Source organism: Bacillus rossius, chromosome 5, assembly GCF_032445375.1.
Source record: "Bacillus rossius redtenbacheri isolate Brsri chromosome 5, Brsri_v3, whole genome shotgun sequence".
In the NCBI taxonomy this organism is placed as follows: Eukaryota; Metazoa; Arthropoda; class Insecta; order Phasmatodea; family Bacillidae; genus Bacillus; species Bacillus rossius.
In genome coordinates this window covers 487941-503078 of record NC_086333.1, presented here as the reverse complement: position 1 = coordinate 503078, position 15138 = coordinate 487941, and positions in this window count along the sequence as shown.

Here is a 15138-nt window from a genome sequence, read left to right as displayed (position 1 = left end):
GGTCAGCCTCTCTCTTTGCCTAGCCTGGCGTTCCTAAAGAGGAAGCTCAGGTCAGTGGCCAGTGCGTAAGGTGCTAGGTTCGATAGCTAGTTAGGACACGGCGATTCGTACAGACAAACACGCCCGATAGTTTACCCCACACACCAGTTGTGTGCCCTGCTTTTTTCAAGGCGGGGCACCTACTTGCGATGGCAAGCAGCGACGAGGAGATGGAGGTCGGCACCGCGACGAAGCGCACGCACGAGGGCAGCGACTCAGAGACTGAACACTCTGTTCAGTCTAAAAAACCGTCAGGGCTCCAGCCCACCACAACCGAAGACGACAGCAGTGGCTTCACCACTGTTGAGCGTGGGGCGACTGAATTGCGCCCCATTGGAAAGGGCGCCTTTCAGGTTTTTTCGAGCACACACACAATTATTTAAATCCTGATAGGCTGCCTTTCCAGAGTTGGCTGTTCGCTTTGCTTTAAGCGAAAGAAAACCCTGAATTGTGCCCCATCGGAAAGGCCGCCTTTCAGGTTTTTTCCTTGTACGCATACAGTCCGTAAAATCCTGATGGGCTGCCTTTCCAGAATTGGCTGTTCGCCTTGTTTTAAGCGAAAGAAAACCCTGAATTGTGCCCCATAAGAAAGGCCGCCTTTCAGGTTTTTTCCTTGTACGCATACAGTCCGTAAAATCCTGATGGGCTGCCTTTCCAGAGTTGGCTGTTCGCCTTGTTTTAAGCGAAAGAAAACCCTGAATTGTGCCCCATCGGAAAGGCTCCCTTTCAGAAATTTTTAGTTTTCGTTAGATCGTTGTGGACACTGAATTTCGCCCCATCGGAAAGGCCGCCTTTCAGGTTTTTTCCTTGTACGCATACAGTTTGTATAATCCTGATGGGCTGCCTTTCCAGAGTTGGCTGTTCGCTCTGTTTTAAGCGAAAGAAAACCCTGAATTTCGCCCCATCGGAAAGGCCGCCTTTCAGGTTTTTCCTTGTACGCATACAGTTCGTAAAATCCTGATGGGCTGCCTTTCCAGAGTTGGCTGTTCGCTCTGTTTTAAGCGAAAGAAAACCCTGAATTTCGCCCCATCGGAAAGGCCGCCTTTCAGGTTTTTCCTTGTACGCATACAGTTCGTAAAATCCTGATGGGCTGCCTTTCCAGAGTTGGCTGTTCGCTCTGTTTTAAGCGAAAGAAAACCCTGAATTTCGCCCCATCGGAAAGGCCGCCTTTCAGGTTTTTCCTTGTACGCATACAGTTCGTAAAATCCTGATGGGCTGCCTTTCCAGAGTTGGCTGTTCGCTCTGTTTTAAGCGAAAGAAAACCCTGAATTGTGCCCCATTGGAAAGGCCGCCTTTCAGGTTTTTTTCTTGTACGCAATCAGCTCGTAAACTCTTGATGGGCTACTCAGACAGTTTATACTCTTTATTTTATTCCAAGACAATTTTGAATTGTCAAAATGCAATCAATGTATGTCTATACAAATTAATATTCAACTTATGGTGTACGACAAAACGAACAATTTTAGTTTCCTTGTAATATTTTATTTAAACATTATAGTTATCTGCTGACTGAAGTCTACCATCAGAAACAAAATCGATGCTTATACAATCGCCCAAGAGATCATAAAGCTATACGTGAAGGAAATGCAACGTAAATAAAATTATAATACAACTTATTGCTAGGTACTATTACAGAATAAGACCACGGGGCGTGAGGACATCCAGTGGGCATTACAGTGACTTGTACGGCCGTAGATGTACACACAGGCACAAGACAGCTTTGTTTTTGACATTCGGTGAGGGATAGTAGAGAGCTTTTATAAAGATTGCCGTGACAACTTGTCTATGTTCTTGCGGGTTTGTGGAAGTAGTGTTGCATTTAGTGGGATTTAAACTGTGTAACGCAGAAGGCCTACTGACCATAGTTCTAATCTACGTTTTTTGCACCCATGAATGTGAAGCCATGTAAAGTTAATGTAATAGAAAAAAGTTTAAAATAATCAAAATGAAAAAGTCTATGTGAAAGCGTCTGTTTGGCCTGTTTGGTCTGTTTGAAGAATTAATTGTATTCCAGCAGTAAACAAAACAAGTTTAGAAAGTTTGGCAATACTGTAAGATGATTATTTTGGGATCGAGTTCATGGCCAGTACACTCAGTATCCATATTTGAACGAACACACATGTTAATTTAAGAACATATTTGTATAATTCATTACAATTTTTCTTCGTGAAATTGAGGTAAAACTATTAGCTATTGCTGCTTCAGATAACATGCTATCATAGAACGGTTGTGTTAGAACAAATTTGAATATAAAATGTTATTTTTACCATTCCGTTTGGAAATGTAATAAATACTCGTAGGTGGAGGGATCAAGGGTTCTCAATGGATTAAACAAGTTTGGTAATTATTCATTCTTGAAAACTTTCCTGGTGGAGATCAGGCGGGGACGTCCTACGCCTCTGTCATACGAGGGCAATTTCAAGCAGCCGCTAAAACACCTTGCCAATTACATCCATGAGCAGAGCTTCTTTCCACACCGTGTCTACAAATGACGGAGCTTCATTATCGAGCGAAAAGTTTTAAAAATATTATATCTATTTTAAGTCAGCATAAGAAAATTTATATGAATTTGTATGACTAGTTGCATATTTTATGTTAGTCTGCAAATTTCGATACAGACTTAATACATAAACAAAAAATAACATTATTGGGTAGTTAGACACTCCAACTTGTTATCCAAAACCATAGTTTTCTTGACCTAAGAGTAGTATATAATAGGGGCTCCGGGCGCACGGGTCCTGGGTGTGGATTGTGTGGATTGTGATTGTCGGTCCGCCATGTTGAATTGTGACGTCACGGCGGCCATCTTGGATGAGCGTAACGGGACACAGCGTAACGGGACAAGTAGGACATTGACCTTTGACCCTCAAAAATCGCCAAAATTGGGCAAAAATTGCCCAAAATTCCTCAAAATTCGCCAAAATTTCCATTTCTGTGGAAAAAAAAATTCCGCCAAAATGCTCAAAAAATTCCACAATTCAAAACTTAGGATTTCAAAAATCCTCAAAAATCGTTTTGCCCTAGAAAGAACCCAAATTCCTTAAAGAGGCTTAAAACTCCTAAGAGATAGCCGCTTATAAGCCTCTGACGTCATCTAGGATTATGACCGCCATTTTGAAAGATGACGTCATTGTTGCAAATTTCGTTAAGGTCGCCATCTTTAAAATCATTATTTATTATCCGATTTTAATGAAAAAATTTTAAAATTTATAAAAAAATTCAATTAATAAATTTAAATAAAAAATATTTAAAAAACGTACTTTTACGACACGGAGTTCGGAGTCCGTGGTTCGAACCTGGTGAGGACAAAAAAATAAAAATGACGACCGATCCTTCCCCCGTGGTGGCTGCTGGCATACTGACTCCCACCACTTTTTTCAAAGAATATATATCGTCACCTAGTATGATGTCATGTCCGCCATCTTGTCTTCGATGCTGGAAGCCATCATCATTGTATCGTCGGCTAGAGTGCGCTGACACCATGTTAGTTGAATTCTTACCCGCTAGAGTGCAGTAATAATTTATTATTACTAAGGTGCCCGCCATCTTGAAATTTCGACGCCATCTTGAAAATTCATAATTTTAATGCTAGAGATTCGGGTAAAAGTTCAAAATTCATTAACTAAATTTGTAATCTATATACTGATTGATTAGATCGACTAAGGTTCTTGTTTAGATCTCTAGCCGATACAAAACAACTTTAATATTTTAAAAAAGTACCACTAAAGTGGCAGGTTTGAGAAAATAAAAAACACCGCAAGTTCTCTTAAAACTTATATTACATAAATTCTACACTACTACAAGTACAAAAAAATACACAGTCAAAGTACTAAAGTTTTGTGGATTCCTTGATTCAAACAGTCTTCTTATTATACGGACTAAGTCCTTTACATGACTTTAAATGTCTATTCAGTTTATCAGGTCGACATATTGGTACACCACAATTTTCACACAAAGACAAATTATCGACTTCATTAAAAGGACAGTGATATATTTCGTGTCGTTGTGCACTTTGAATATTTGCCAATGTTTTGTTACAAAATATACAGCTTGATTCCGATGAATGTACAGCCAGTCTATCACAATTCCTGAGGTGCCGTTTTAATCTTCCATATTGCAAAAACTTGCTTAAACACCTGTTGCACTGATATTTAATGCGTTCAGAGTTATTACTACAATTGTGTATTACATGATCCCGTAATTCCAAGTTTTTGATCTTCTCACAGTACGTGCAGTCGGGTGATGGAACACCGCTGGATGCTCCTTCCTTCATCAATGGCACTGGAATTGTTGACAACCATTGTAACACTGCTGACATGTTAACTTCTGAAGCCGTTGAGGTCTGCTCTGCAGAAGATGTTGCACGCGTTGAAATCTCCTGCTGTGCTGAGAGAGCAGGTGTAGCTGTAGACATCGTTGTCATCGTGCTCTGCACTGATGATGGTAGACGTTCGATCCAGGTTGGTGTAGATAGTGGTAATGATGCCATCGAGTTCTCAAGAATAGCTAGATACCGGTCTATTATGTTATACAAGTCTAACTATCCGATCCGTTCATCACCGCAGCCAGAGACGGACTGAAGTTCATATCACCAGGGTCTCACTTATATATTCTCATCAGCTGGTACAACACATGAGTCAAAACAATAACCATGTTCATTATACTCGCACTTAACTTTCTCGGAGCATCTTTATAATGAAGATGTAAGCTATCAAGACGTGAAATTAGTTTATTGCACTTATTGCACTGAAATTGTATTCTTTTAACATTATTAGAACAACTACTTCTTTCATGTCTGCGAGCATTTGAGGTGATAGTAAATGATACGTCACAGTGTTTGCACTGGCGCAATGTACGCTCTTCATTAGTGGAAGTATCCATTGCTGATGATGAAACTTCGGATGATGGTCAGATCACATCTGTTGAAATCTCCTCCAATGTTTAAGTCGTCGTTGCCAACGGGATCTGCACCTTCTCCGTCGTAGCTGTCGTCAAGGTTCCCGTAGACAATGGTACAACCTCCGAGTTCGATGTTAAATTCGGTAAAGATGCCATCGAGTTCGCAAGAACAGGTAATTACACGATTTATGCACCAGATTAAACGGGGACGCTGAATTGCGCCCCATTGGAAAGGGCGCCTTTCAGATTTTTTCGAGCACACACACAATTATTTAAATCCTGATAGGCTGCCTTTCCAGAGTTGGCTGTTCGCTTTGCTTTAAGCGAAAGAAAACCCTGAATTGTGCCCCATCGGAAAGGCCGCCTTTCAGGTTTTTTCCTTGTACGCATACAGTCCGTAAAATCCTGATGGGCTGCCTTTCCAGAGTTGGCTGTTCGCCTTGTTTTAAGCGAAAGAAAACCCTGAATTGTGCCCCATCGGAAAGGCTCCCTTTCAGAAATTTTCAGTTTTCGTTAGATCGTTGTGGGCACTGAATTTCGCCCCATCGGAAAGGCCGCCTTTCAGGTTTTTCTTTGTACGCATACAGTTCGTAATATCCTGATGGGCTGCCTTTCCAGAGTTGGCTGTTCGCTCTGTTTTAAGCGAAAGAAAACCCTGAATTTATCCTTAATATTTCCCATATTCCCATAGTGGATTCCACTTATATTCCCAAAATAAAATAATGAAGATATGCAATGGTATTTCTCAATAATAATAATGTGACTTTAGTCCACCGCACACAGAACGACTTTCCTTGCGGGATTGTATGCATATTTGTTTGTTACACAATATTCCTTCCTTCTTCCAAAGTGACTTGCAGTGACGCGATGTAATGTTCACACTTACTTAATAGTTCATTTTCAGGAAGATCACACCCTTGTACATCCGTAGCTTGCCCTGATGAGGATCCATAGTTAACATTTGGTTTAGTCGATTGGAGTTCACGCCGTTTTAGTTTCATCCGACTATCTTCTTGGTAAGCCAGTTTACGCCGAGTTGTGCAGTGTCGAATCTTTTTACGAATGACTTTCTTGTGTATTGAACCAGGGCTCCTACCTGACATTTTTTTTAAAGGACTCTTCTCCCAAGCTAAACCTTTCTTGAATCTTGTCCTGCCATGTAACATTTACGCTGTGTCTATGTGTAGGTAATTTATTATTTTGCGTCCATTAAATTTGGCAACGAGGCTCGTATAGAATTCTACCGAATTACTGGATTTGTTTTCTTTGAGATATCTGTCACAAAAAAATGTCTTATTAAAAAATTAAAAACCTTTATGTATACTTATAAAAAAAATTACAATTCGCGGTAATAAATAATTTTAGTAATAGTGTCCATGAATAAGAACGAAATAAAAACTGCTTTCTGCGAGTGGGATTTGTTGACAATGGTTTCAAGCTCAATGCTAAACCGCCCCAGCTCACGATACTAGGCTGCTGGGTAGGGCCTACATAAGTATCACAATGGGGCATTTATCACATAGCACATAAATAAAATTTTAAGGAGTGAATTCTTTCAGTAGCATACACGAAAACACCTTTTACATTACGTAATCGCATACTATAACTATAAATACGGCTGAGAAACCATACAATTACCATGTTATGTGTACTGAGGTTGTATACAAATTGATGTTTTGTTTTGATTCATTAACCATGTCAAAATATGAAACTAAACTAATAAAAACTACAAGTCATTTGTACCATTTCAAAGACGACACGTAGACATGGGATACACCGCGCGCTCAAGAAATACTGTCATTGAAATCTAGAAGTAATAGTCTTTCAGCACAGCATGAACATAGCAATGAGACAAAACAAAAATAACAAATAACGTATTTATTTATTAAACATAGGTGATGGTGAATAGACGTCACTTGCTCCTACTAAGTTATGAATAACATATTTTCCAGTAAATTCTGTTTGTTTAATTGTTTTGAAAATATGTTAACTAAAATTGCACTTTTTTTTTTGCGAATATGCTGATTCATTAGCATATGAAACAGAGTTATATTTAATGATCTTTCTTTGTGTATTATACTTTTACGTAATTCATTATTGTACATTCCACGACATATCAAAATCGTTCCTAGTTTACACTCATACCTATGACATTCATTCAAATATTGTGGCAATATGGATGATATGATTAAATGCATTTTGAAAAGTTGTACATTTCATTGGCTGTCACACATTAAATCAGTCTTTTATTATACCTACTTCACTTGTTCCCATAAAACTTATTAGGGGTTAAGCTATAGATGATCTGGGTGAATTAGCAAAATATGCACTCTCTCGATGGAAGTATTTTCACCGCATTCTACAAACATATTAATAAAACGACAGATTCAGTTAGGCACATGTTATATAAAAATTGAAAATAGGCATGAAGGTCTCGGAGGCTATTTTAACAGTAACTTTTAAACACTAAAAATGTTTTTATAAATGCATATGCATAATCCTCTGCCTTAAATTATTTTAGGGTCATCGTTTTTTACGACAAATTTAAGTGAAAATTCCAGCAGGCAAGGATAATAAAATTTTGTGAGCTACTTTCGTTAACGCTTGTTTTTTATATATAGCAGCAATATTAAATTAAGTTAATTTGTTCGCTTGTTAACACTCCCCCCCCCCACCACGGAACATATTACATGATCAACCTCTGTGTTAAAAAATGATTTAAAAAATACAATCCAGTCACTGAGATTGGCGCACCATCTGTTGTAAGGTTCAATTACCAGCTGCATTCTTAGACTTCAACTTTGGGAAAGCAAACCGTATGTGCCGCCATCTAATTTTTGAATTTTGTACTTTGTATTCATTTGGAGAATGGTTCCAATATTTGTCAACAGGGGTGACAAACGTAAGGACATCTATCTTCGAAAAGGTTCGTAGGACAAACTCCTGTAGGGCAAACGACTTTAGGGAAAATGCCTTTAGGGCAAACGACTGCAGGGTAAACACCGGCAAGCATTTATTTTCGGATTATTGAAAATTCGCAAACTTTTAGGGCAAACGCCTGTAGGGCAAACGCCTGTAGGGCAAACGACTGTCGAAAAACTTATTTTAGGGCAAACGCCTTTAGGGCAAATGCCGGAGCTTGGTCCGAATGTGATTATCAAACATTTTGTGCAAACGCCTTTAGGGCAAACGCCTGTAGGGCAAACGCTTGTAGGGCAAACACTTGTAGGGCAAACGACTTTAGGACAAACGCCTTTAGGGCAAACGCTTTTAGGGCAAACGCCTGTTTGGAATGAGGACTGCGAGAATATGCTTTGAAAATGCGTTTAGGGCAAACGCCTGTTTGGAATGAGGACTGCGAGAATATGCTTTGAAAATGCGTTTAGGGCAAACGCCTGTAGGGCAAACGACGCACTCCCATTATGTACACTTGATAGCTTTAGAGAGAGATAGGGAACACACACATGCTCATGTGTACATGTACAATATGAGACACACTTTCCACCAATATCTATGTTGGGAGTCATTACAAAAATCAGAGCAAATGGCTGTTAAAAAATTTGGTTTTCAATGAAAAGTTATTCAGGAATTCTATCTGAAAAAAAAACACAGAAAAAATTATTTCAAGGTGGCTGAATCATTGTGTCCATCATCGAGAAAAACAAGGAAAACGTGGAATAGTCGGAGAGCTAAATATAAATAAAGAACTTATAAATCAATGTAATATATACGCAATGTACCTGAAACTATACTCATTTAGCTTATTTCAGTACAACCGTGAAGGTGTAGTAAATATTTATATGAGGTCGGGGGGATTCCACATACTCACACTATCACAGCGTCCATCCATATCTTACAGTCACCAATAATAATAACATGTTACTACCCTATGCTACACAAATTAATGTCATTTTAATACCATAAAAGCATATTTAAGAGATTTTAACTTGAATATAGCTTTTATATAATGTTTGCTATGAAAGGGCTTCACAACTAAATATACAATTCAGTCCTATGTCCGCTCAACATATGACATTATATTCACTTGTAATCTCAAAATGTTAATAACCCAGTATGTGCGCAAGATTACCACCTACAGCTCTAAATCCTCAAGGTTTCCCTTTGAAAGTCCCCAATCTCAAAAACCAGACATGACTTACGAAGGTTACAACCTAGCTAAGGAAGGATTTTTTAAATCCTTACCCTCTACATTTGAAGAGCGTTAGAAACTGCAGAATGGTACCCTTTTACAAAGGGAGTGCGGCCTGTGGAAATAAACTAGGAGAAAATTGTTGACAGCTTCTAATTTTGGCACTATTTGTAGGCGTAAACCACATACTTCATGACAAAAATTGGTGGCTACATTGTTGAATGAGGATTTCGATACAGATGCTATGATATGGGTTAGAGATCACGAAAAAGAGGTAGTGAAAAAGCTGGAAGAGACTTGTGATGTACAAGTAAAAGCATGTGGACTGTTTGTTGATGAAGAAATACAATTTCTAGGGGCCAGCCCAGATGGACTGATTGAAAGAGATCGTATCGTGGAAGTAAAATGTCCATCTTCTGGAGTAAAGCCAGAAGTTCTAAGTCCTGATGAGTTAATTCTTAAAAGGAAATGCACATTTTGGAACATATCTCGAGACAAAAAAAACTGTTACAGACATTAATAAGAATCACCATTTTTTCTACCAAGTTCAAGGGCAACTTCATGTGACAAGGCGTAATTACTGCATCTTCGGGCTCGGGACTCCAAATGGAATTAAAACCACACGTATTGACAGAGATTATCTGTTCTGGAAGGATCAAATGGATCAGCAATTGACAAAGTTTTACTTAAACTGTATGCTGCCAGAACTTGTAGACCCGCGACGACCGCGGTCGTTGCCCATACGAGATCCTGACTATATTACAAAGGAAGACTATGAACGAATTTGCTGCAAGACAACACAAACTTAGTGTCAAGAAACCATCAAATTCCAGAAGAAATAAAAGTGTACAAGCTATTGCCAACAATGATGAACCCGAATCAAAGAAGACAAGAAGAAATTTGTGTTTTTGAATATGATTTATCACTATTCATAATGAAATCGTCTCATGTAAGTCATTATAAATATACCACATGTTACACTCAACTGAACTTTACAAGATGTTTGCATTTGATTCTTTAGTACAAACGCATGATATAGCTGTATTGTTTTTGGGTATGTCATTTTATGCATTGTTCAGTTCTTAACTACATACATACATTTTCAGTGCGATAGTGTAACTTATTAGTTATGTGCTTACTACATTGCATGTGATAGAATTTCACTAAAGATAAAATCGTTGTATCAAGTTTTGCATAAATTATTAACATGTACATTTTGGGAAAGTGTTTCTGCTTGTAAGAAAGGTTTCATTTTGCACTAAGTATACGTTTGATGTGTTCTAACTTGCTATTTCAGCACTGTGTGGGGATAGATTCAGTCTCAAAATTGTATATATGAAATAATCCAATATTCGATAGATATGTGCGATATATTCCTTTAACATTATTCGTATTTACATTTAAATAAAAGATAATTGCAATATCAGTGTTAACTCGGCTGAGTGTATTTCAAGCAGTACTTAATGTAAGAAGCCATTTTATCTAGAATGTATAAAAACAATAATTGAAAAATGAATGCTTGTATAAAGATCATGTGTTTATTTATAGGTACTAATAAGTCTGCATTTGTGTCTGTATTTGATAAACTATGTATGGTAAGTTTGAAATTGGCTGGCACATTTTGTGAGGTAATTCCTCTTGCAAATGTAATAATGTTTGGCCGATGATAAACATGATAAGATGTCGGAGTCACTGATAATCGAGACTTCAAGCGACTTCATAACAAATCAGGAACATTATGGCAATAAGCAAGAATTTACTTAAATACATTAATTAATCAAATCAACTAGAAACATTTTAATAAATGTTCTTGTCTTCTGGGTTCTAGCCGCGTCACAATGGAAGTTCTTTCTGACGTTTCGGAGTGCGTTGCAGCCTCCATCTTCAGGGCAGCAGCAGAAGTTGCTTCTTACCTACTGTTACTCTCAGTAACCTACTACCTACTGTTCGTCAGTAACCTACTACTTACTGTTACTGAAACGTTTTTTGTGGAATTACTAGCTATCCTGCCTTGCTTCGCACGGGTGTAGTGATTTAATTATGTAGTGTAGGTGTATTTACCATTTATTCTTGTGTATCTACTCAAGGAAGCTTTTATCTCTGTATAATATCTATAAAACAGTGTTGCTGTACGCGTTTGTTTTTATTTCCGCTTACTTCTTCTGAAAAATGCAACTGATTTTAATGTGGTATTTATTATCAGTTAATTAATTTTTTGTTACAAAAGGCCATACACAACAGTACCCGAAGCAGGGTGGGGGAAGGTCGCTAGTGGGGCGACACCGCTTGACCGTATTATGGTCATTAGACCGTATCAGAGAAAAGTGTGTCAGTATCACTGCTAGGCCCGCCCCCTCGCTGCCATTTGCCGGTAGCTAGCGGGGAAAGGGAACGTGACCAGGAGAAGAACAACATAAGTACGCCAACTCTCAGACACAATCAGGGTGTCCCCAGCTAGTACTTTTTCGAGTTTTTTGCCTTGAATATAATATTATGTTTACACTAAATTGTTTTATTATTAAGTGTTATTCAAACACACACAGGAGTGGAAGGGAATCTAATTATTCAGTTGACGACGACGAGTCAGGTCAGGAACTCAATTCGGTCGTTCGGCATTAATTAAGTCATATTTTTTGTTCCTGGCTTTTATTCTGTCGACAGTAATAATTAATTTAAATTTAGATTATCAATGTACTAATATCGTTTTCATGTTCTGGTTTCATCGGTGGGAGAAAAAATGAAACTGACAATGAAATCTTACATGAAACATCAATATGTTTCAAATAATCCAATTGAAAAAGAAAATACAGCTGACAACGGCCAGTTTTAGACATAAGCAAAGTTTATCTAGGAGCGAGAGTGGAAGCTCTTTTTGATGGGATTAGATAAGAGCATAGTTAGACCAAGTGATGTAGGTTAACACTATTGAAAGTTAATTGTTTGGCCTTCTATGTTGTATTTTGGAGCCAAGTTTTAAAACAAATAAATTTTAATGACTCTGTTCTAAAAGGTTTAGCCTTGCTGAGTCCAGAAAAGTATAAATTAGATGATAATCACAGTATAATGCCACTTGCCAAATGTATTCTTAATGTTATTGAAGAAAAATATTTCCATAACCTGGATAGGGAATGGCGTTTATTAAAGACTGTTGAAGCACTGAAGAAAGACGACGAATTTATGGTGTGCGGTAACAATGACCCACACAGATTTTATTTTAAGTACTATTTATTTATTTTCTTACCATACTATTTCGTTTGATTGTTATTATTTATGCTAGGTCTAAATGCCAATTAACTACATGCATTCATGTATAAAAGCTGTCAACAACATCTGTAATAGAAATTTGAACAAACCAAGTTAAAGCCACTTGACATAACCCAAAAATTGTATTTACCTCTGAAAATGATATATGTTTAATTTAATTTATAACACTAATTTTATGTTGTGAATATTTCCTAATCGATTTCCTGTTTGTTTTCATATATTGTATTGTTGACTGGAGTTCTATCTAATAGTGCTCAACGTATTGTCCTGGGTGTACATCATCTACTTCTGACTCATCCGTGATATTATATTCATATAAATAATAATTTTAATATATAAATTTAGGAAGAAAAATTTTAATATTTTATTGTTGGAAATCCTTGTGTCATTATAGTGTACTGTGTTGTGTTGAATAAATGTTTATTGTGTTTTTTAAGTAAAATAAGGATTTGTACATACATATAGTCCTACACTTTTTACCTAACAATCAAATTAAGTTAATAATTGAATTATTAATGCAGTGTCAACACCTACACACAATATAGCTACCTATAAGTTACAGTAGAGAAGAAATATAATGGATTTTTGGAATACAGTTTTTGGAATGAAAAATGCTGTAGGAGACCAAATGTTCCCTTCTATAACAGTGTTCATTAAAGCCATGCTATGCTTGCCTCATTCATACGCAGCAACTGAAAGAATATTTTCTGCAGTAACATTGACCAAAAATAAAATTAGAAACAAAGTACAATCACCACTGGTAAATGCATTTCTTTTGGTAAAATTAAATTGATGTACACAGCTGCAGATTTTACTGTTTCAGGAGAACCCCAGGAGCATATGAATTGTCTCGCGTGACTCAAGGGAGCCAGCAATTCGAAACAGCTTTGTGCATTAGCATAGAAGAATTTTAATACCTACGTATTTTAGGTAGATTTCAAAGAAATAGGTACTACCTATTGTAGCCGTTACGAAGGTGCGCCTTCCGGAATTTTTTTTACATAGTTTTTCGTTTCATGGTCCATAGACCCCAAAACCATCGTCAACTCAAAAGCTTGTATATTTATACATATGTGTATATATATATATATATATCACTTTCTTGTGGACGCGATAACCGTCCTAATTTTTCTCAAATCAATTCCAAACTAATATAGAAAATCTAAATGTGGAAAATCTCGATCGAGTTCGTTAATGAGCAATATCCGAAGAAAGGGGTAGAAATGGGGAAGGTTTTTTCAAAAACAGAAAAATCGTTTTAAATCACGCAATATGGAAAATATCACATCCTTTGAATTTATTAAAATTCTTAGGAGTAATGCCAAAATATTTTCTCTGAATAAGTTTTTGATACGACCGACGGTATCTCCAAGGGGTTGAAAAAACAAGGGTTGGCGGACAAAAAAAATCATAACTGTGTTCGTAGGTAAGGCATTAAATTTCTACTAATTATGTATTTTTCTTATAATTTCTATATAAACTTTTGTCTGGAACAATTTTTGATTAGACGAACCATTGCAGTAATGTAGAAATAAAATAACGATAAAAATTAAGAAATATATATATATTTCATAACTCCCTCAGTAAGTACACCATCAAAATCGTTATAATTGTTAGTAAATTTTATAATTTTTATCTAAAACTTTTGTCTGAAATTATTTTTTATATGTCGAACCATTGTTGCAGGGGGTGGAAAAAATAAAGGTGTTGAATTAAAAAAAATCATAATGTACCATGTACACTCATAAATCCCTTTATCGTGAAACCTTAAAGTATTCAGTACATCTTTCATCTGAAATAAATTTTTATACGACCAACCACAACTTCAAGGGGTTGAAAAAACAAGGGTTGGTGGCAAAAATCATAACTTCCTTCGTAGGTACAACATAGAATTCGTACGAATTGTGTATCAATCATATAATTTTTATCTAAAACTTTTGTCTAAACAATTTTCGATCGGAACATCCATTACTGCAAGGGGTTGAAAAAATAAGGGGTAGAATTAAAAAAAACTCATAACTCTCATTAGTTAAAATATAACATTCTTCAAGTTGTTGGTAAACCTTATAATTTTTATCAAAAACCTTTGTCTGAAACAATAAAATTGATTGGAAGTACTATTGCTACAAGAGGTTAAAAAAATAAGGGGCAGAATAAAAAAAATTCATAACTCCCTTAGTGGTGCACTTTCAAATCCGTTCAAATTGTTTGTTAATCATATAATGTTACTTAAAACTTTAGTTTGAAACAATTTTTGATAATACAAACCAATACTTCAAGGGCTGGAAATAACAAGGGTAGAAAAACAAAAAATACATTACTTTTTTTAAATACTTTTACTATCAAATTAAATATAATTTATTGTAAAAATTCCTAAGTTTTATCTAAAACAATTGGTTTAAATAATTTTTGATGAAACTAACTATTAACATAAAAACAGGGTTCGAAATTTAAAAAGAAAGTAAATTTTTTAGTATCAATTTCGTTGGAATTTATTAATAATAATCTTAAGATTATCTTAAACCTTTGTCCGAAAAAAAATTATATGACATTAGTGTAAGATATAAAAAACAGTGTTTGAAAATCAAAAATAATTTAATGACTACCTTAGTAGACATATTATGAATATCTTTAAGACATTAAGTTAAAAACATTCAAAATATTTTCGCTTCATGTAATATGAGAATATGTTACACCAATCCGTTTTGAAGATTGGCGAACAGATAGGTATTTATGTCAGCTACATTAAGTTATTTAAATGCTCTAGGATTTTATAGAAGTTTCAA